Below are 23,882 nucleotides of genomic sequence, written 5' to 3' on the forward strand. Positions count from 1 at the left end.
GCTCAAGGAAAACTTTAAATATAGCTTTTTTGAAGGAAGGGCTACTGTTCATTACATTTCTGCTCCCGTAAATTGTGAGGCAAACATATTTAAATGTAGCAATGTTTCATAAATGTAGGATTTAACTGTAGGATAAACCAAAGTACCACTACTATGACTGGACACACTGTTGCTTTTATTAATTGCCTGTAGTGCTTTCCTGTATTTGATACAAAATTTTACAAAGATTTATATGCATCAGCTTTAAAATTTGCTTCCTTTATGTCCAATCTTCTCTCAGTTTAGGACCTTTACATGTGAATGTAGCAACAATCAGTGTTGGTTTTTTTAAAGAACAGGCTCTGACCAAAGTTAACAGGCTTTTTACTTTGCTAGAACAAACTATCTTATGTTTACGTACTGGTTTACATTGTTATTTATGTGCAAAAATGTCAAAATGTAAATTAAATATAAAATGTTCATTGCTTTACCCAATGAGTCAGCTCCATTTCTTAGATAACTTGTGGTATTTCATTTCCACTTCTCAGTAACATAAGGTATATGACAGGTGAAGAATGTTTCTCAGCCGGATGGTCACATTACCTTGTGGGGGAACTTCCTGAAGCCACATGCCAATGGGTGGATGAGACCACAGACAAAAGTGTGCAAAACAATGGATGGAACCTTTGCCCTGTAGCAAAACTTAAGAGGTTTCCCCACATAGCTCTGTCCAGGCAAACAGAAGGCATTGTTATAGCTTTTATTTTATTATTTATTGATTTTGTATACCTCCCTTCATTTGAAGATCACTGTGTGGTTCACAACATAAAAATACAAAATGAGAACACACAATGCATCACAAAACAAAAGAAACCAATAACCCTGCTCCCACAAACACATTTAAAAGGCCATAGAACATTAACCAGCTAAAGGCCTGGTTATAGAGAAATGTTTTTGCCTGGTGCCTAAAGATATGTAATGAAGGCACTAGGCGAGCCTCCCTGAGGAGAGCATTCAACAAACGGAACTGCTACAGAAAAGGCCTATTCTGGTGTTGCCCCCTTCTGGGCCTCTGGACAGAGGCACCCAAAGAAGGGCCTCAGATGATAACCATGTTGGTTTATAGGGAGTGAGGTGGTCCTTGAGGTATTGCAATCCTGAATAGGCTCCATTAAGTGGGCGAGGGTGTTCAGAGACACTCATGTCAATGGCGTGAGCCATTTGGATGTTCCAGAGATTGACCAGGGCTTTGACAGAAGTGCCAGTCATATCAACTGGAAAATCCCCCAGAGCCATCTGGAAGCCCACTGGATCTCTCAGCCCCCACACAACTGGACAGAAAGCCTGAAGAGAGAAAAGAAAATTTCTATAGACCACAGCAACTCTCCCTCCCCAACCTTCAAGTCTAACAAAGTTCTGAGTACCCAGGTGGGCATAGCCAGGTGAGACCAATTCCACCCTGCTCACTCACCCAGGTCTCGGTGGTACAGGCCAGATCAGCCGCCTCATCCATAATCAGATTATGGAGGTGCTACTCCGAGCCAACCTGGCATTCAGCAACAGCAGCCATAGACCTGAGGGCTGGCTGATAGGACAATCACAACTCCCCAGATAGGAGGAGGGGCTGTTCAAAGACACATTTCAATCACACACAAAGGAGGGCACATAGCAGGACCCTTTTCCAGGACACTCCATTCCATTCCTCCCACCTTGAGGCTTCCACCACTCTGCCCCAAAACAGGCACTCAGTCTGACTGCTTTAGCATGGTCAGTCCTCATCGGGCTGTTTTGGGGCATAAAGTTGCCTCTTTAGGTTTTTAACCTAAATGGTGTTTTCGTTTTTCAATTTCTGCAAACCTTGGGGTTCCCCTGTGCATATTGATGCCACCTTCCCCTCCCCCAGTAGCCTCATTTTGGCTTCATTGCCTTCAAAAACAGCACTTGAGTTTGCTATTAGTATATACAAGGGAGAGCCGCAACAAACCTTGCAGTGTGGAATGAGCTTCCACTCAGACTTTCAGCCAGCAAGCTATTTCCTTTGTGAGGATCTACAATTCCATGTCCTCTCACTGCTTTTCCATTCTCCCCTGCCGCACGAAAGACATTTCGGGATTTTGTGTGTGTGTGTGGCCATTGAACATGCTCTGCTCTTGTTAGGCTGTATTTGGGTTCCCTGCCACCCAACATTTGGAAGTTGTTACATTAGACACCTAAAGCCTCTGTGTCTCTCTGTATTGCAGTTTGGTTTCTACCTGGACAGCAATAGTCCCATATTCTGCATGCCAGACAAGTCCTGATACATTTTAAAGAAATTAGATGTGAATACAAGCTAAGTCTCAGAGAGTCACAAAGCATTCTTACTTCCTTCCCTCTGCACCAGTCTCAACTGCATAATAAACAGGACTTTTCCCACAAAGCTAATTCCACATTTGCTATTTCTATCAGCTAAGAGCAGATCTAAAACAGGATAGGCCATGTGGCATCCTTTCCTATCTAAACTGGTAGAGGAATAATGTTCCTTTTCATATTGAGACACTCAACTCCGTATGATGTTTTAAAAGTATTCCTCTGTCCTCTTAAATTCATTTAAACATCTGTCTAAGGAATTTGAAAAACTGCCAACACAAAACTGTGGAGTTAAGAAAACCAGAACACCTTTGTCATAAATGTGCCAAATGGTGCATGTTATACTCCTATATTCTACAGGTTTTTTTATATAAAAAAAACAACACACACACACACATACACAGGTACACATACACACACACACCTTAGATTAACCATTACCACCATAAATCATACTTCATTACTTGGCAAAGAGAGACATTAGTGCTGGAGAGTTATGTCCTGGGGTCACTTGTAAGCTTTAGAAGATGTTTCATAAAACACATTACAGTCAAAAGGCAAAGTGTATTAGAGCCAGCAATCTCATCAGGCTGCAATGGGCCAGCAGCTGCTGCTTTTGCTGTTCTGTCAAAACTGAAGCCGGTTTCCTCTGAGAACAAAATCCACTGCCCTTCCTAAGATTAAAAGAAAGCAATTAATAGACTGATTGGACTTGGAAGGAAACACCCAGTATAAGTAATAAACACCGCTGATAAAATTAAGCCCTGGCATTATCAATTGCCTCTTAACAGTGCTGTAGGTTTCTACAACTCTCATGGAAGATTCTTTATCACAGTGCTGTAATAAAGATGCTTACTGGTTTTATAGATGCTCACTTGTGCTTTGCCAGTTATTATTTTTTTGGAAAGGGGTTTATATACAGAAGATCTGGGTGCTGTAAGACGGAAGGCTGTTGAGCATACATGGTGTCCTCAAGCCCCCTTTTGCTGGAAATAAGCTACAGATCATTCCTGCCTAGGGAGGAAAAGGAACCCACAATCTTGCTAGAACAAAGAGGACCACCATGCCAGCCCCTACTACACGAGTTTCATACACGAGTGGGATAGTAGTAGTTGAGTTGAGTTGAGTTGAGTTGAGTTGAGTTGAGTTGAGTTGAGTTGAGGGCAGGTTGGGAACACAGGGTAGTATCCAATGCTGGCTGTACTTAGCAGAGCCATGGAAATGAATGAACATGACTAATTTAAGAACTATTTATTTCAATGGGTCTCTTCAACTGGTAAAACTTAACTGGAGAAAACCAACAGTATTAGCAAGGCTACCAGACCAGCAGCAAATTTGTAGCAGGAGGAGTCATCCATATTAGCCACCCTCGAAAGGGCAGCTTCTAATTTTTTTGGACTACATCAGCTCCAACGAGCATGGCCAAAACATTTAGAGAGCACCAGGTTCAGGAAGGCAGTTATAGAGTACAGTATCTTTCAGTGTAGCTCCTGAGAAAATGAGAACTTTCTTTTCTACTAAGGTAAAGAGTACCACAGTTGCTTCATTGAGAGTTTGCTTATTGTTTATCCTCTTTGTGTACTCTTGTCTATCAAATGGTCAATGCAAAATGAAGCCAGGCAGCCACATGAAGCCTCGGTGCTCCTCTAGATATAAATAACTGACAGAATTTGCCTCATTTTTAATCAGCTTCCCCATCACCACCAGTAAAACACAAACACACAATTATTCAAGGCCCATCTGAGCAGTCTTATTTGGCCCAGTTAGAAGACATTTGTTTTCTCAAACTGTCAGCAAATTAGAAAGGTGGAAGGGTACATTTTTTATTATTTTAAAAAAGTGAAAACTGGGCTTATGAACAAGCAGTTAAAATGCTGTGTGGTCATGAGGTTTTAAAACACTCTTTGAGTCGAGTCATATGGAGAATTGCTTTTGCAGGACCTTTGAGCTGGAGTGAGAGGCTCGTGTTCTAACCTCCCTTTACAAAAATGAGTGCATGTCGTCTCTGTGGGTGTGAAGTATCTTTGCTCTCCCCTACTGGCAAGTTTCATTTTGATTTGCCTTCAGAAACTCTGAGGACAATCTGTGCTTGACTTACCACCACAGAATATTGACAGCATGACTTCATCACAGATCCACCCAGCAAAACCTAAAGTGCCTTTCTACAATAAAATTAAGTGAGTCAATAAAATCAGTCAGTTTGCCAGAAGCTGCCTTGGAAGGCGAATTGTAATATGGAACCAAAGTGCCTTTTTAGTGCTCTGCCAAACTTCCAGCAATATTCTACCTTTTCTCTTAACATTGGTAACAACCAATGATGAGTAAGGAAACATCCCAGTAAGCCTTGTTATCGCCAAAACTCAGTAAGCCTTGTTATCGCCAAAACTCCCACATAGTGGGGTTAATGTTGCCAGCCTTCAGGTCACGTTTGCAGACATCTTTGTAAGGTAGATTTGGTCTGCCACCAGGCCTAGTGCCTGAAACCAGCTCCCCATTGAGCTTTATTGGGAAGTTTGCCATCATCCATTCTGTGTACATGACCAAGCCAGTGCAGACGTTGCTAAGACAAAAGTGCAAACATGCTGGGAATGTGGCTCAGAAAAGCACATCTTTGTTTGCTGTCTTGCCAGGTGATGCCCAAAATCTTCCTGAGGCAATAAGAAAGGCATTGAGGTGTTGCTCCTGGCGGGTGTAAGTTGCCCACAACTCACTTCCATAAAGCAGTGTGCTCAACATGCAACCCTGGTAGACCTTCATCTAATAATAATAATTTCCATCATCTGCTTCTCTTTCAAACTGATGTCCCTACACTATGATTCATCAATGATTTCTTTATCTGGTTACTCTTCTTCACATTCTTCCAGTTCAGGAAACCACCAGTAGGTTCACTTTATCCCAGTTCTGTTGATGGGAACCGGTGGCACTTGAGATGTTTCTTGAGTTCCAGTTCCCAATAGTCCTAGACAGTGTGGCCAATGGGTAGGGAGTTGGAGTTTAACAACATCTGGAGGGTCAGAGGTTCCCCATGACTGGGATAGGGAGAGAAATAGGAGCATGTAAGTATTGTCTGTTTCAAAACAGCAGCAGGAGACTTTTTCAGGTGGTTCACAATTTAGTGGAACCACCTGCGACATTGGGGCCCAGTACGGGCCACATGTTTTCCTGCAATGATTTTGCAAAGTTTTTTGCAGATAAAATCGCTCAGATTCGGGAAGAAGTAGACTCCACCGTGGGAGCAGGGCCGGGGCGGGAGAGTGCTAGAGTTCTGTCTAGTCAAGTTGAGTGGGATCAATTCCAATCTGTTACCTCCGAGGATGTGGACAGGCTGCTTGGACGAGTGAAGCCAACCACCTGTCTCCTGGATCCTTGCCCATCCTGGCTTATAAAAGCTAGCCGGGAAGGACTGGGCGATGGGCTTCGTGGGGTGGTGAATGCTTCCCTCCGTGAGGGAGCCTTCCCAGACCCGCTGAAAGAGGCGGTTATTAAACCGCTTCTTAAAAAAACATCTTTAGATGCGGCCACGATGGCCAACTATCGCCCAGTCTCAAATCTTCCATTCTTGGGCAAGGTGATTGAGCGCGTGGTTGCTGAACAACTCCAGGCACGCCTGGAAAAAGCGGACCATTTGGATTCCTTCCAGTCGGGATTCAGGCCTCATCATGGGACTGAAACTGCCTTGGTCGCACTGGTTGATGATCTCCGGCGGGCTAGGGACAAAGGTGAGAGCTGTTTCCTAGTTCTGCTGGATCTCTCAGCGGCGTTTGATACCATCGACCATAACATCCTTCTGGACCGTCTTGAGGGGCTGGGAGCTGGGGGCACTGTCATACAGTGGTTCCGCTCCTTCCTCCTGGGCCGTGTTCAGAAGGTGGTGGTGGGGGATGAGTGTTCAGACCCCTGGGCTCTCACTTGTGGGGTGCCTCAGGGTTCTGTCCTCTCCCCCATGCTTTTCAACTTTTACATGCAGCCGCTGGGAGTGATCATCAGGAGGTTTGGGCTGGGTGTTCATCAGTATGCAGATGATACCCAGCTCTACCTCTCTTTTAAATCAGAACCAGTGAAGGCGGTGAAGGTCCTGTGTGAGTGTCTGGAGGCGGTTGGAGGATGGATGGCGGCTAACAGATTGAGGTTGAATCCTGACAAGACAGAAGTACTGTTTTTGGGGGACAGGAGGCGGACAGGTGTGGAGGATTCCCTGGTCCTGAATGGGGTAACTGTGCCCCTGAAGGACCAGGTGCGCAGCCTGGGAGTCATTTTGGACTCACAGCTGTCCATGGAGGCACAGGTCAAATCTGTGTCCAGGGCAGCTGTTTACTAGCTCCATTTCCGAGCACAATTCAACGTGTTGGTACTGACCTTTAAAGCCCTAAACGGCCTCAGTCCAGTATACCTGAAGGAGCGTCTCCACCCCCATCATTCTGCCCGGACGCTGAGGTCCAGCGCCGAGGGCCTTCTGGCGGTTCCCTCATTGAGAGAAGCAAAGCTACAGGGAACCAGGCAGAGGGCCTTCTCGGTAGTGGCGCCCGCCCTGTGGAACGCCCTTCCAGCAGATGTCAAAGCGATAAACAACTACCTGACATTCAGAAGACATCTTAAGGCAGCCCTGTTCAGGGAAGTTTTTAACGTGTGATATTTTACTGTATTTTTGCTTTCTATGGAAGCTGTCCAGAGTGGCTGGGGAGGCCCAGCCAGATGGGCAGGGTATAAATAATATATTATTATTATTATTATTATTATTATTATTATTATTCAACCTGCAAAGGTTTTGACTCAATCAGATTGCTCCAAATTCAATCAGTGCATCTCCCATAACTTGCTGCTGAAATCCTGTAGCTTTTTAACCTTAGGTGTTTAGTTTAGGCCAGGGTTTAGTTTTGTCTTCTTGTGCTATAGTCCCTCCAGATAGCAATAACGTGGCAACACTGGGAAAGCATCACAGAAGAAACTAAAGCACAAGGAATCCACCAGCAATGTACCAGTATTGTGCCAAGAACATTTTGCAGAAGATACCTGCAAGAAAACACCAATCTGGAGGGAGCCCTGGACTTCTTCCGTACAGGAACTTTTCAATGCTGACTGAAGTGAATATTGGAGAAGATTTTGACTCTCAGGCAGTGAACTGGGTATTTTCATCTTTTTTAGTTCTACATATGGGCTCCAGGCTGAAACAGACACTGTCCTCCCTCCATTCCTCCACCCCTCCATCACTTCTCCAAAATGCATTATCTTCACATCAAAACTACAGCTGGTCCTACAACTCATCCCAGAGAAACTTATTATCTCTCATCTGTTGCCAGAAATACTCCACGCCATTAGAGGGCTGGAATCTTCAAAAATGTGCTGAAACCAAGTGGCCTATCACTTCATGTAACTTAGGAACAAATGGGTATTGGACTGGACACTCATCTTTGTTCCTGTTTCAGATCTTGAACCACTCAAAGAAATAAAAGTTACATTTTCTTCCCAAACCAGAGATCATAGCACTGTTCTTTGAGAGGATGATGAAAGGGAAGCTTCTTTTTGCATTACTCGATTTTGCCTGACATGATATAACGAAATTGGAGCATCATTTTTTATTCCTACATATATTTGCCACTCTTGATGATTTCCAAATGCAGACACCTATGCTAATTTATTCACATGTTCATTCTGCATTCTGCGCCTATGAACTTGGATTACTTTTCTGTTGCTTTGCAATCCTTCCACTTCACAAAAACACACACAGATAGAACAGAAATCTCACATTCCTGCAAAATTGGAGAGGCGGTATTTTAAACGAGCTCTTGCTGACAATTCTAGCAAGCAGTTATTTTGACAATTAGAAACTTCCTCTCCAGTCATACACCCTGAACAGCAAAAGCAACATCCCAGTTGCCACTCATCAGCTTTGGAACTAACTTCCTCCAAGTTTCAAAGAAGCCAGCACAATGCAATGTAGTATGCTTTTACTTGAATGCTGGGAAAGTATGTTGATGATGCATTTGTGAATGTTATGTACCCTGAGCTTTTAGGAATAATGTGTGCAAAAATTCCAAATTAAAAAAAATACTGAACAATAACAAAGAAATGTAAGGCAATGGTAACAACAACCATTAATTGCACATTCTCAAAGGCAGAATAACTGTGTGTCAGACTGGCTCGATAAAACTTCCTCTCTACCTACCCTCAGCATTTTGTTATCTTCAAACCAAGTGTGTGATTGGTGAGGCAAACGGAAGATGACCACACATCTTGTTCTCTCACATTTGAAGAGCAATAACTATCAACCCTAGTTCTATGCTCAGAATCTCTTAACTTCATTCATAAGCTTGTATTGAAAGTGTGAGGGAAGCTAACCCTTTCCCCCACTCTTGAACAAGCTCACTTTTTGAGGAAGGCATGGTGGTTAAAGTGGTCTAAGAGCCATCTAATCCAAGTGAAGTGATCTCAAGTAGGTGGCTTCAGAGTTGCCTTTCCCCACTCACTTCAATTCTCTGTTTCCTGGCCTTTTACAAACTGATGTATTAATACAAGTGGTGCAACAATTCCAGTCATTTATCTTCCATTAGTTTATCTTGTAAGTTTGACCCTGAAGTAGGACTCAGGAGTAGAAATATTACACATGGAGATTGCACCCATTTAGCACCATTTGTTTTCTTCTCCCAGCCTCACTTGCTCACTTCACTTCTATGTGTGAGGGAGAGGATAATATAAACAGAGTGGAGCTCTTAAACAGATAGGTGCTGTGTTCACTTCTGCTCCAGGTGTTATTGCAGTGACACACAGTGAGTGTTACTGCATTAACTGTCAGTTGATTCCCTGTACACCCACACAAACACAAATTACTCCTACCATGGTGATCTTGCCAGTATTTAGTAGGCCCTGGTGTTTTGTTTTGTTTTAACATGCTTCCTGGTTTCTTCCATTATGTCTCTCCTGACTAATTGCTTGGGCTCACCTCTTTCTCTTCCAACGCACAATTTGGTAACAATGGAAATTAAACTTTATACATATATTGGTTGCTGTTAAGAAGGAAAGTCCATTGGGGTTTATGGTGCAAAGTTATTGTTTTAGGGGTGTATTTATCTCTCTCTTTTTGGTGCAATTATATCCAGAACCCCTGGCCTACCTGGCAGCAAGTCAGTATGCCAAGCCCAACGTTCAAAGTCCAAGGGTCAATTCACACAAGCAAAGTCCAACAGTCAGGAAACACACTTCAAGGTCAAGCCAATTCCAAAGTCCAGCAGTCAGGATAGAGTCAGTTCCAAAGCACAGCCCTGTAGGGGTCCAAGAACACCCAAGCCAAGGTTCATCAACATGGACAGCAGACACAGCCCCTCAGCTCTGCTCCCCTTTTGTACTTTGCTGATTGCAGCATCTGGGCTTGACGAGGCAGCTGACCCTCACCTGTTCCAGTCCTGCTCCAGCAGAGGAATCACACCCCTCCTCCCAGAACCAGGGAGCTGGGCTGTGGGCCCTTGCTTGCCTCAACCTCCTAGAGCACCACTCACACGGCTCCTCATACCTCAGGGCCCACTGTGTTTGTGGGGACTGGGGCCCCTCTGGCTCTGGTGATAGGTGCTGCTGCTCTGGTTTGTGCGCACTGACCTCCATCCCCTCATCATCCTCCGTCACCCTGTGAGTACTTCCTTCCCCATTCCCTGCTTGCCCAGTCTGCTACACCCCTCGCAGGGATCCTCTTCCTCCCCTCTGTCATCCTGCCAGTTCATGACAAATTACAGAATGTGCACACTTTGCACATGTGTGCTTTGCAATTACAGTTTTTAAGAAGCAAACGTTCATTTGACACCCAGGGCATTGTTGGGATGTTAGGCCCACAAGGCCTAAGACCCAGGCCTTTTGTGCCAGGCCTCAGATTGCCTTCTCCCTCTTTTTAACTTCCTTTATCTTTTTTTAAAAAATATAGGGCAATTGGGAGTGCTACAAAGTGAGATGCATGTGAGACTTTAGCTATCACACACCCTAGGCTGTGTACACACATTTAAAGCACATTTGAACCCTATCCTTCTCAAAAACTCTAGGCCACTGCAGCTTGATAAGCTCTGTGAGAGGTGAACTACAGTTTACCTAGGATTCTTTTTTTGGAGGGTGGGGATGTATGCTTTAAATGTATGTTGTGTATGTGCCTTAATTTGCCCAGAGGCCAAGGCAAGCTGCAGAGAAACAGTCAGGACATGCCAGGGCAGTTTTCCAGCAACCAGCCTGCTCTGCTGCCACTGCTGCTGCCCACCTCTGTGTGAGGCAGGTACTATGTGTAGAGAGGTGGGTGGGAGGAGGCCTAGGGGCAGGGTGGGAGTTTGGGTCAGCTGTAAGGTGCTTGGCAAAGTCTAAGGGGAGTGGCAGGGAGCTGGTGAGGTCTGGAGGGATTGGCGAGAAGGGGTTCAGCTACTAGTAGTTTTAATATATATATAAGATCTTCTGAATAGGTTATGTGGGGTGGGGGTAGAGGGTCCACTCAACACACAGCATACCTTCCAAGTGCCCCAGAAAAAATGGGACATTCTGTATTTTCAGGTGAAATCTAGATAGCCATTATAGGTGCAGCACTCTCACACCCCGAAAAAAGCGGGGGGGGGGGGCAAAACGATGCCCAGGTCATGTTACTTGCCCAGGAGCACATATTGGAAGGCACATGGCATTGGTGGTATGTTAGATGGTATGACACAGTGCACTGTTAGATGGTATGACACAGTGCACTCAAACCAGAAAATCTTGTTGGTCGCCATATCTCAGAATAAGTCCTGACAGACAGAGTACGTTTTGCCCTATGACAGTCAACCTAAATGTGCATCTATAAATATAAACTAGCACATGCAAGTTTTAATGGGCATTTGTACAGGGGGCCTGTACCCCAAGTGTTTGAAGTAATTTACCACACAGTCTCCCTACTTTATACCTTAAAACCAGGATTAACCATATATTTGAATGGGGTATATATGCATACTCCACTCACCCCTATGATTGAGAATACATGCATACAGAACCAACACCAGAGATAGGACTATGGCAAATATTTTTACCTTTTGAGCCACAAAAAAACCAGGATTTTTACAAACCATGATGAAGCAAGGAGGGACAAATCATTCCTTAGAAATGAAACAAAAAACCTGTAACCTTTTCTTAAGGAAAGGTATCCAAACCGGAGACAGAGATGTTTACCAAGCACACTCTCATCCATTGGGCTATACAGCACAGGTATAGCGGTTAAAGTTGACTAACAGAAAGACCAAAACCTGCTTCATGCCTTAACTGTCTCTGCTTCTTAAAGAATATTTTCACTCCGATTCTACTGGTCTACTTCTAGTATAATGGATGGGCTTGAGATGAATATCTTAAGGCAGTAGACTAAAGGGGTTGGGCTTAACTCCAATACCCAGGTTTAGTTCAGGGCCAGGGAACCCATGGTCATCCAGCTGTTGTTGGACTACAACTTCCATCACCCCAAACAACTGGTCATGCTTGATGGGGATGATGGGAGTTGTAGTCCAACAGCACTGGGTAGGCCAGAGGTTTCCCAAGCCTGTTTTAGTGTTAAAGAAGAATCACCTCGCCCTCCACTTTTAACCAAACTAACAACTGCATTAATAGTAAGAATGCTTGTCTGGTTTGTCCTTCCATTAAGTACTCAGGCAGATTACCAATCTACCAGGTAGGTAAATGTGAGAAAGCCTTGACACTTGATAAGACCATGGACTTTTACCACATATAAGAATGTGTGGCAGGAAAAACACCCACCCGCACTCTTATGTTTGTACTAATACAAGAAAGCAAGTAACCACATGGCAGAAAACCTGACCACATGACAGATTAGTTGTCAGTGTGTTCAGCCTTTGTGACATGACAGTGAGGCCTCCCAAGCTGTATATGGTTTTTTTTCTCTTAAAACTTTAATTAGCCTCTGGTAAAAGCAAAGTAAAACTGGTTGTTGCAGTCAACAGTTTCCTCACATGAATTAAGTGTTGGGGCCAAATGGGCTCAGCAGCTGCTCAAAAGGAAGGATGAGTACTTGTCAGTCCCTTGAAATAGAGCTGTCTATCAGGTTCTGCCTCTTAATTAACACGCCCTTCCGACAGGTTAAGCCAAATTTCTGCAATTAGACGTTCGAGAGGAAGGCCACTATATATTATTAACTTTATATGTAGGGTGTGTTCTGCCTCGTGCCTTCAGCCACACTTTGGCATTTAGGCCTTGCACAACAATAATTTAACAAGTCCGTCACCACATGACCTTCTGCGCATCCCTTTTACTTTATGCACGTTGATGTTGTACACAAAACCTACACCTAGAAGGCTTACCTGTCCTGAGATGGAACAAGTCGTACTAGGGATGTCAATCAATTCAAAATTTTGTCATTGATCAGCCACAGGAGGCTTCTTCTTGTGCTCAAGACAGTAGTACTACTTATCTAAGCTTAACTTAGCTTAACTTGTCTTACAGGCACCTCTGGAGGAGCTCCATAAAACTGCAGAATCATAAAATTATACAGCTGGAAGAGACGCCAGGTATCATCTAGTCCCAACCCCCTGCAATGCAGGAACCTCAGCTAAAGCATTCATGAGAGATGGCCACCCAGCCTCTGCTTAAGAATCTCCCATGAAGGAGAGTCCACCACCTTCCTTCATGAATTGATTGCTCCTGCTATTTTCGTAAGTCATTTAGAGGTGTTAGTAAGCTCAGAACACAAGAAATGTGAAGGTTTTTGTTGCAGTGGTGCTTTATGGCAGCAGCTTTGGAACTTGTTGGATTTGGTTACATCCATGCTGAGTGTAGAATAAGAACAAACCAACCCTAACAAGATGGGTCACACAACACAGATAAGCTTGGTCCCACTGGATTTTTCCAGAGAGTTTTGTATTTTAATACAAAGTTATTGATTTGCCCAAGAAGTGTCTCCAAATGCTATGCAGTTCTTACAATACAATACTTTTTGACTCCTTGTCAACAGTGCCAGAGTCTGGCCTGGAGATTCAATAGTCTGGCTCTTCTCCAAATAGTTCAATCACCTCTTAACCGAGAACCAAAATAAAGAGCTTGGAGTGAAATGTGTCAGATTTAACAGTGATTGTTTTAAATCTTTTAACCCACACAATTGGCTTATGTTATATTCAGGGTCCAAATAATATGATTTCTCTGTTGGCCTTGTATTAGAAAGCAAGGGCTCTTGACAGTGAAGTCAAGTCAAAGATACAATTTAGTCACCTGCACCACAAAATTATGGTGACAGATCAAAGGATACACACCAACATAATTTTCAACTCTTTGGAACAAGACAGAATCAGCATCAGTCCTGCTAATCCTTAAACGTGGCCTTAACATCACACTCCCTCTTGGGCTTCTCCATCTCCCTGTGGCATATGTTTGACCCATCTTATTGCTCCTTGTCCTAGATTGGTGCAGTGTAATTCAGTGGTGACAGTCTGATGGCCATCACACCACACCCAAAACACTTCTGGGCTTCGGCTGTAAAGCCCATTAGTTAAGAATCTAGTTGAACACCCTCATTCCTCATTGTCTTCCCATTGTCTCTTCCCATTTTTGTTTTCTAATAACTAATCTACAACACAAACACTTAGAGTATATGCATACATTTAATAAAAATGAGAAGGAATATAAATCGGGAGGGAAAAGATTGGGAAGGTAAAAAGAGGTGCTGGGGAAGGGGGTGATGGTGGGAGAAACAGAGTGCCTAGTGGAAGGGGACTGCACAACAACCAACAAGGAGGTGGAATTGGCATTCCAGAAAAGCAGGAAAAACTGCAATGCTATACACGAACACTGGGGAAGAAGGAGGAAGTCCCATTGCACCCAGTCCTTCTGTGTAAATATGCATAGTGTCACATATGCTGGGGGTGGGGAGAGACTATTTGCCTGCCCACCCCAAGATGTTGAAGAAGTGCGATTCCCCTTAGTCCTAGCAAGCATGGCCAAAAGCCAGGGAAGGTGAGAGTGGTACTTCAGCAACCTCCAGAACATCAAAGGTCCCTCACAGCTGAACTATATGCCTCTGAGCACAGGTAAACATGGATGGAAATGCCGTTAATCTAAACATAAAGGTAAAGGGACCCCTGACTGTTAAGTCCAGTCGTGGACAGCTCTGGGGTTGCAGCGCTCATCTTGCTTTACTGGCCAAGGGAGTTGGCGTTTGTCTGCAGACAGTTTTTCCAGATCATGTGGCCAGCATGACAAAGCCACTTCTGACGAACCAGAGCAGCGCATGGAAATGCCATTTACCTTCCCACCGGAGTGGTTCCTATTTATCTACTTGCATTTTGACATGCTTTCGAACTGCTAGGTTGGCAGGAGCTGGGACCGAGCAACGGGAACTCACCCCGTCATGGGGATTCGAACCGCTGACCTTCTGATCGGCAAGCCCTAGGCTCTGTGGTTTAGACCACAGCTCCACCCACATCCCTTTAATCTAAACATAAAAATCAATAAATGGGCAGAGCTATCCAATGTGTCTCTAGCAGACACAGGAGCCAATTCCTAGGGGTTGAGGTCTCTTTGGCCCCCAATAAAATATTTGAGGGTGCCACCCCCCCCCCCCAGATTATGGGTATTGCCATTCAAATGTTGGGTGTGTGTTGCATCTTGTGATCAATTATGTGAGGTAGGGCTTATCTGCCCTGCCAATATTTTATTCAAGTTGGCACTCCTGCTAGTGGAGGAACTGCTTACTAGGCCCTACTGGCCTCATTCTGGACAGGGCAGAAGGTGTTGGTGCTTTCTGTGGCAGATTCTGCAGTCATACCTAGAAGTTTGAGGCTGGGGCTCCAGACTGTGTGTCTAAGAATAACTTCTGTGTTTTGTAACAAAGAATACTTTACCTGTGTTGTTTTTGCTGTAGCGCTGAATGATGCATGAGTGAGACCTGTGATTACTGTTAAGTGAAGTATTTAAACTTACTTAATGTTGTAGTCAATTCACTGTGAGAGGGGTAGAGGCGGGAGAGCACAATCATGAGGGTTTAATACTCTAACAATCTATATTTCCCACACTGTGCAAACAATGCACGTATGTCTCTCTTGATTAGACAATGAGTCAACCATCGCACACTTTTTTTCTTTTAATTCAGGCAATCAGGCAGTCACGCACACACATGGGACATCAGGATTAACTAGTAGTTTCCAGCAGTTTCCTCCTCCCCTTTCCCAGTTTTTCTGTTTTATATTTTTACTCCAATTGGTTTTAATGGAAGGGAAAATAACTACATGAGTTCCAGCACTGGCATTGTTTTTCCTCCCTTGTCAGGGGCATGCCAACGGCACAAGACCATATTTTAATTATCAGGATCCAACTTCTTTTCCGATCTGCCACTCACATACCCAGCACTTTTTCTTCTACCATTGTCACAGGAGGATCAGCAACATCCAACAGCCCTCAGCTGCCCTCCTAAGAAGCTGAGAATTGCTTCCAAAATATCCAGAACTATTAACTCATCCTCCCTACAGTCCCATCACCTGCTCCCTTTACTGGCATCTACAAACTCAGCAGAGACATCACCTTGCCAAGAAAGGTCTGTATAGTTAAAGCTATGGTTTTCCCAGTAGTGATGTATGTGATGTATGGAAGTGAGAGCTGGACCATAAAGATGGCTGATCGCTGAAGAATTGATGCTTTTGAATTATGGTGCTGGAGGAGACTCTTGAGAGTCCCATGGACTGCAAGAAGATCAAACCTATCCATTCTTAAGGAAATCAGCCCTGAATGCTCACTGGAAGGACAGGTCCTGAAGCTGAGGCTCCAATACTTTGGCCACCTCATGAGAAGAGAAGACTCCCTGAAAAAGACCCTGATGTTGGGAAAGATTGAGGGCACAAGGAGAAGGGGACGACAGAGGACGAGATGGTTGGACAGTGTTCTCAAAGCTACCAGCATGAGTTTGACCAAACTGCGGAAGGCAGTGGAAGACAGGAGTGCCTGGTGTGTTCTGGTCCATGGGGTCACGAAGAGTCGGACACGACTAAACAACTAAACAACAACAAAAAACTCATCTGTCACTGGCCTCTTTGTGACATCATGTCCTTCCACTCCTGTCTCTCTGCCGCACATGCCTGGAACCACTGCTGCTCATGAAATCCTTTCATAAGAACATCAGAAGAGCCTGCTGGATCAGGCCCAAGGGCCATCTAGTTCCAGCACTCTGTTCTCACCATGGCTAGCCAAATGTACCTGGAAGCCCACAAGCAGAAGCTGAGAGCAGCAGCAGCACTCTCCCCTCCTGTAGTTTCTTGCAACTGATATCAGAAGCATATTCCCTCTCACAGTGAGGGCAGTACATCCTTATCATTTCTCCCACTTCACTGTAATTTACCCCATCCCTACTACTAATTTCTCAAGCTCCCTTGTCTCCCATTTTGTTGCCCACTTAACACTGATTGGAATTACCTCTGGGAAGGGACCATGTCACTTCTAGCTCTCTGTACAGCAACCGAGCTACAAAAAAATCCTGAATATGAATAGTAGCAATAGCTGTTGACTAACTCTCACACCAGGTTTCAGGGCGCCCTTGCGTATCTGCCACAAGGTGTAACTTCCTACTCATTAAAAGTGAAGTTCTTTCAGCATCTGCAGGTGAAGGGTCACTACTCATTTGAAAGATTGTAATTAAGTAATAGAGTTTCTCTTAGTCGTGATTATGATTCATTTCCCCTCACACTCCACCCCGTCTTAGCACAAACACATAATGCCACAGTTGATTCCTGTTCCAACTGCATATACTTGTAAGTCAAGGAACAAATGGAAGTCTCTGTTCTGTAATCACTTCTTTGGAAGAAATGTGTTGTAGTTGATCATTACCACCCTGACCCCCCACCCTTTACAGTTTGGCCACAATCCAACCCAAATTCAACACTTTTGTTTTAAAAAATCAATCACTTTTTAATCCCATTCACTTTAATCAAATTCACAACAATTCTATCCACTTGACCTCTGTGAGAACAGGATGCTGGACTAAATGGGCTACTGGCCTGCTCCAGAAGGTTCTTCTTATGTCTGTATATATACCGGTAATTTCAAAATTAAACAAATAAAAGTGTTGTGCTATAAACCACCATGGAGCATTTAACTCCCTATGGGTGATCTAATTTGCATAGAACATACACTTCTCAAGCTTGGTTTGGGAAACCACTCTACCCAAAGGCACAGAAACACACCCTTAATGGTGCATTGTTCTTTTGGGAGAGGGGGAGGGGACCCCAGAAAGTTGCACAAGATCTATGTGCTTCATTCAGAGTTGCTGCCTGCCATTTAGGGTTAGGTGTTTACAAAGCTTTCATGTCAGTGTAGGTGGAACTACACATACTGTCTAATACTAAGGTTGCTTAAGTATTTTACTCTGCCTTTAGGAGGAACAAGAATTACTTCACTGAGTACCTTTTCAAAATTATTTTTTTATTTTTTAAAAAGACTTTTTTGTGTGTGTTAGTTACAAAATGACCCAGAAAAGACACACCCTTCTAACAGCCCACAGAAGTGAACCAGAAACAACATAGCCCACTTTTTCATACAGAATATGAAGACAAACTGCAGGAAAGAAATTGGAATAGACAGGCCTCATTCACATGACATGCACATCACTTGATTTATGCATGTTCATTCAGAAGTACAACTGCTGCTATTTTTCAAGAAATAGAGCTGCCAGAACTCACCATGAACACCTCCTTCATTCTCTTAGAATGGCAATGACGCCCACCTGGGAGGTGCTGGAAGTGAGTTCGTGTGAGTTCCAGCTGAAAAAAAAGCAGATTATAACCCAGTGGTTTCCATGGGGTTTACCCCCCCAAAAATGTCTTTAGGATTGCAGGCTTTCAATGTGATTCTATGCATGTCTATTCAGATGTAAGTCCTGTTGCATTAAGGATGCTTACTCCCCAGAAACTGCAGTCTAAGGTACCTTTTACATTTCCTGATCACAGGGTGGCTTGTAAGACTCCCGTCAGACCACATCATTGAAGGTGGCAAGGTTGGAGGTGACGGAAGTGGCCTCAAGCACACTTGACTAGGGTTTGAGAGCAGAGTTTTCCCCATGAGATGCTTCCATAGGCAGAAGAGAGGAGTAGCAATTTCTGCCACTTCCTCCTCTACCTAAAGACTCCATGAAAAGCTGATCTGGAGTGTGACCCACTGGAACAGGGCGGGAGGTGGTGTGGGGGATGGCAACAGGGGAGGCAATTGACTCAAATCCTCCACCCATCCCCTTCCTCCAGCAGGAAAACAGAAGAAGTGCTTCCTGGAAGGGTATGTATGGATCCAACCCATTACTACTGGCAGCTGAACATGTGAACTAACTGTTCAGCTGAAAGCATAGCTTTGAAAGCAGAGTGAGGGATGTGAAAGCTGTGTCCAGTGTTGTATCTATGGAGGTCTATTTGCATAAGGAGCTCCAAGTTGCACTTATCATATCTTCAGCACATGTATGTGAACCTGCCTGCAGAACAGAGAATCCAAGTGTTATACATGCATGTTTGAACTAGTCTTGGAAAATGGGGGACCAAATTTAAGGGATCCGACTCTGATAAAAGCTTTCAGTACTTTTCCACATTTTTCTGACAAGTGAAACATACATTTCCTCCAGATTCACTTGGAATTCTTAGTTCCATCCCTTTTCATACTGGGTGGCACCAGGTGATAGAAAGAAAAGTGATAAAGAATCATAGTAGCTGAGCAAACCCTTCTCAGTGATTTATAATTACTATGATCTTTTTTAGAACCATAGATGAAAATTGAGAATGACTTTCCATAGCCCTTGATGTTAAGAGTCATTTCCTCTAACATAAAAGACATGAGCTAAAAGGGAGCCCTTGCTTGAAGTGGCATGACTTGAAAATCAAACTCATTCACCCCGGTGAGTAACAACACTACATCCTTGGCTGCCAACATTAAATTTACACAGGCAACTTTCTATTGTACGAAATTGATGAATCACATGTTCTTCTATTGTACCTTTTTTTTCTTCCATGGTTATCATGCTTTCCTTTTCCTCCTTTTTTCAGTTCTTCTGAAATATGATTAAACACTGATTATTGTGAAGACTCCACCCCACCCCCCGGCCACCAGTCTCTTCCTGATATCCTCTTCCACAGGGTTTGCACTGAAGTAGGAGGCCTGAAAAGCAAGCATGCCTAGACATATAGTTTCCTGAGGGCAAGCCTTAAGATGCTTCAGAGTGTCAATTAATATAAAATAGAACCTTTATGACCACCACAAGGCTGTTATCTGCCAAAGAATAGAAAAGTAGCCGTCAACCAGCAAAAGAGGGTATCATTAGAAAAACCTGGGAACAACTCAGCTTGATTAAATTGTCAGCAATGTTAAAGAAAAAGGATAATTACCAAGAATAAATTAAGTCTGTTAACAGCCTATGCAAAAAGAGAAGCCATTACTTCTTTACATTTTTCCAGTTATAGTTGCAATTGTTACTTTACTTCCCCAAGAGGATGTCTTAGACTGTCTTCATATGACAAACAGTGTAGTAAGAGTTATGTCTCCAGCATGAGTCTTCCTGGAACCATCACGCTTGTGAGACGGGCTCTATGCCTTGATGCTCATGCATTAGTTACCCTCCCCTTTTATTTAAGAAAAACCACATGCCAGCCACAGCCATTTGCCTACTCAGCAGGGGGTAGCCCTCGGTTTCCCCAGCTGAAAACAAATCCCACCACTAGCAACCTCAGCCTTATCGGAATTTGGTTCGATAATCTGGGAACGTGGAGTTACAGGGCTTTGAATTAAAACACCCTCTTAAAATGGTTTCTGAAATCTGCTCTATTTACGAGTTGTGAAAAGTTGCCTCATACTGTCTAGTCATAACATTAAACGCCAGAGACAAAATGCAGAAAAGGGAATTCCTTTCTTCACAAAAACACTCGCTGCGTGCTTCTGACAGGCCAACTGCTTTTGAGTTAGGACATGAGCTGGCATGGCACTTTTTGTTTCAAAGGGAGACAGAAAATGAAAGGGAATTCAAAATGAAGCAGAGCAAATTTATGTTCTTCAATGGGGATACAGGAATCTGCGCATGTTTAAAGCAGGCTTTAGTGCCACCATCCTTTGCAAACACTGTGTGCGCATTATCTAAATGATACTGAAATCCAGATGCAAGCTCTCAGAAATAGAAAACCAAACTATTTTGGAGAGCGTGGGAAGTTAAGAGTCAGTTGTTCCTATTTATTAGTAATTATTTTCAGCTGTGCTGGCAAATGATTAAAACAAATTGCTAGCCTTTAATGATACGTTGTATTTCCCTCTTTTTCTTCAACAATCAAATGGAAATTATTTCATCAGTAGAAAAGTGATATACTGTACCTGATGCTGGAGAATATTGGGAAAGGAAAACAACATGCAAAGTCACCTTTTGGCATTAGGGCAATTTCCATTTCAAATTCTTGGGGCAGGAATTCAGCAGCTGATGCAGACATGACTTGCTATTTGGTTATTATATTCTCATTTACATTCTTCAATCACTACTGTGTTTCAGGATGGTTTTCTTTTTTTAAAAAAGAAAAGCCGCAGAGTTATCTGAGCAGGGGGAATGCTGTATAACTAGAAAATTGTGTCTGGCCTTAATTTAGTTAAGGAGATAGGCAAGCTTGCTTCCGTGCCCCATGAGGAATGGCAGGCACAAATCAAGAGTGCCTCTGACTGCACAACTGAAGCAGGGTTTTATTCTAACATTCCTATTCTTTTGTGCTAAAATGCAACAAACTCAGCCAGATTATGACTAGGGATAACAGTACGCTTTTCAAAGTCTTGCTCTGAACCCCTTAGTTCAAATAATGTGTAGCTCCAACACAACTTTCTCATTACAATTACCGTATTTTTCGCTCTATAAGACGCACCAGACCACAAGACACATCTAGTTTTTGGAGGAGGACAACTAGGAAAAAAATACTCTGAATCTCAGAAGCCAGAACAGCAAGAGGGGTCGCTGCGCAGCGAAAGCAGCAATCCCTCTTGCTGTTCTGGCTTCTGGGATAGCTGTGCAGCCTGCATTCACTCCATAAGACGCACACACATTTCCCCTTACTTTTTAGGAGGGAAAAAGTGAGTCTTATAGAGCAAAAAATACGGTACTTGCAAAAGATGTTAAGGAATCCATAAAATAAATTCATGCAAATCAATTATCTCAGAATTACTTTCTGAGAAACTATTTCAGTATTTCCATCTAGTGAACAAACCTGTCTGACATTTTAATCAGTTCACAGAAGTAAACATGCTTGGAAGAAACATAGTATTCCATTCATTGTAAATACAGAGGAACAATCACCTTGAGGCCTAGGGGAAGTACTTTTTATTACAATGGCAGCAGAATGGTATTTACATTTTCCTGTTTGTACAATGACTCTCGCTGCTTTGCTTTATCATTATCAATAGCAGTCTTTCATTAATTGCACAACAAGCAGATAAAGTAATTATTAATTTTCCATTTCCAGACCATATTATTTATAGGGCCTTATTTTTGTTGCGTTAGGACACAGCAAGACAGCATTTATTTATTTATTTTAAACAAGGCCCTGTCAGAAGGCTTACAATGCAAAGAGTATCGGTCAAACTTAATATAAAAGTCGCCATACATTTGAAGAAAAAACATATTCAAAACCACCCAGGTTTTTATACTCTGTGACTACGATCCTATGCACTACTTTACTATTATTATTTATTGAATTTATATACTGCCCTATACCCGGAGGTCTCAAGGCGGTTCACAGAACAAAAATACTTTAGGATATCTCCTGGGCTTGTTTACATTTAGTAGGATTTTTCTCCAAGTCCATTTTAAACAGGAGGCCCTGCCTACAGCTGCATGGCATGTCACAAAATGGTTTTGTCAATTTTTCCGAGTTCCACAAGACTTTTTAGCAGGCAGCAAAAGTAGGGCATCACATGTATGTTAGAGGTGAAATGCGTACTGGATTAGACTAGAACTGCTATTCTAATCTAATGCACATAGTTAAAATAACAGTGATCTGAAAAAACTTTTAAAAAACCCTGCTCTTTACACGTATTTATACTTACTCGAAAAATCAGGGGTGTGTGTGTATATGCGTGTGTGTAATATATCAGGAATTGGCACCTGCTTGAATTTCCCCATCTCTTTTGTTATCTCACGTTTGAGATGTGATAACGAGTATATGCGAGTTAAATTTCATTTTGCTGTTGTATAGTGTAGGGTGAAAGTGACCACTAGAGACTTGGATGCTGTAATTGAACCACAACATTGGCCTTCTCGATTTTTGTCTTGAGCTACTGTATTAAGTGGCTACTCTGGTTTAAAGTATCATGCTGAGGACTCCAAGAACTATGCTCTAGAAGGACTCAGGTTTTGGGATAAAGTTCCATTTATGTTCTGATGAATAGGCAGTTGCATTTTTTGCTAAGCAAAATGCCAACCTAAAAGAGTCAAATTTCACTAGTTCAAAACACTTTAAGGCAAATGATGGAAGGAGACACACATTTTTAATCTCATTAAAACAGATGTTATCCTCCAAAGCATTCTTAAATCATGAGATTGTGCACACGTGAATTCAGCTACCAACCATCCATTGGTTGCGCCATCAGGTGCAAAGGATTTTCCTATATACAGATGCAGCTTGGAACAGGCCAACTAAATATACGCCATCTCAAGCTTACACTAGACACATAAAGATGCAAACAGGACTACATGGGAGAATCTTCCCTGAATGTCTACAGGGAACAAATAAATTGCCCTTGGTATGACACCGAAGCAGGAGGGGTGTTACATCCTATTTCTTACTTCTAATTTAGTGAATAGCTGGCACTACGATATAGCCAGAAAAAGTGAGCTACTGCTTTTCTTTTTTTGCGTTCCTGCTTTAGTAGAATATTTAGACTCAGACTATAGTACACAAAAGCAAGCTTGATTAAATTCAGGCATCATATCCCACCATGGCTGAGGAAGCTGAGCTAGATTTCTCAATGGACAAATTAGCATTTGAAATTGGCAAGCAAACAATAAATCAAAAACTATGTTTTAAGTACAGTTCTTTGGGGCTAGCTGTAGTTTGATGTGATGCCTGAATTCACAAACCAAGTCTCATCAATTACTCCAACTCCAGAAGATTCTGTAGAATGAAAATAATGCTAAGCAAATAGAAAATTAAGAGCAAATGAACAGCTTATAACCATGGTGTGACCATTGTGTGTTTAATGCTCAAATCATTGTTTAACACCTGAACTATGATTAGTTAAAACAATGGTTTGGTGTGGTGTATGAATTAAGGACTAGAAATGTCTTTCTGGTGCTAGCTTATACAGACAAGTTTAGTTTCCAGGAGTATCTGCCTAATAGACACAAAGCTTTTTCAGGCATTCAAAATCTGTACAAAGTAACTGCACAAGGGAGGTTACAGCCATAAGTACACAAGCTCCACACACCCCTCCACTGTTTTAGATGCCCTGCATATGCTGAATAATAATTTTCTGAAGCAGGGAGCCCACCCTACTCATCAAAGCATTCCACATCAAAACAGTTGTTTTATGCCCAGCAACTATTTCCTTCAATTATCTTAAATGTTAATTATTATAAATGAGTAAAG

General features: G+C 42.9%; 2 long non-coding RNA genes across 3 annotated transcripts in view; both read left to right on the forward strand.

The window, feature by feature from the left end:
• LOC309339521 overlaps positions 1-23,882 on the forward strand; it is a 315,853-nt gene that overhangs the window by 284,279 nt on the left and 7,692 nt on the right. The gene's annotated exons all lie outside the window — the stretch shown is intronic.
• Positions 9,627-21,037, forward strand: LOC309339399. Of its 2 annotated transcripts, XR_014155302.1 has the most exons (4): positions 9,627-9,942; positions 12,763-12,971; positions 19,035-19,171; positions 19,320-21,037. It is a non-coding gene; the product is annotated as an uncharacterized lncRNA (long non-coding RNA). The 2 variants fall into 2 exon arrangements; XR_014155303.1 differs by having other exon boundaries at positions 9,636-9,942; positions 19,035-21,037.

Source organism: Podarcis erhardii (assembly GCF_964252035.2).
Source record: "Podarcis erhardii genome assembly, chromosome: 3".
Classification (NCBI taxonomy): Eukaryota; Metazoa; Chordata; class Lepidosauria; order Squamata; family Lacertidae; genus Podarcis; species Podarcis erhardii.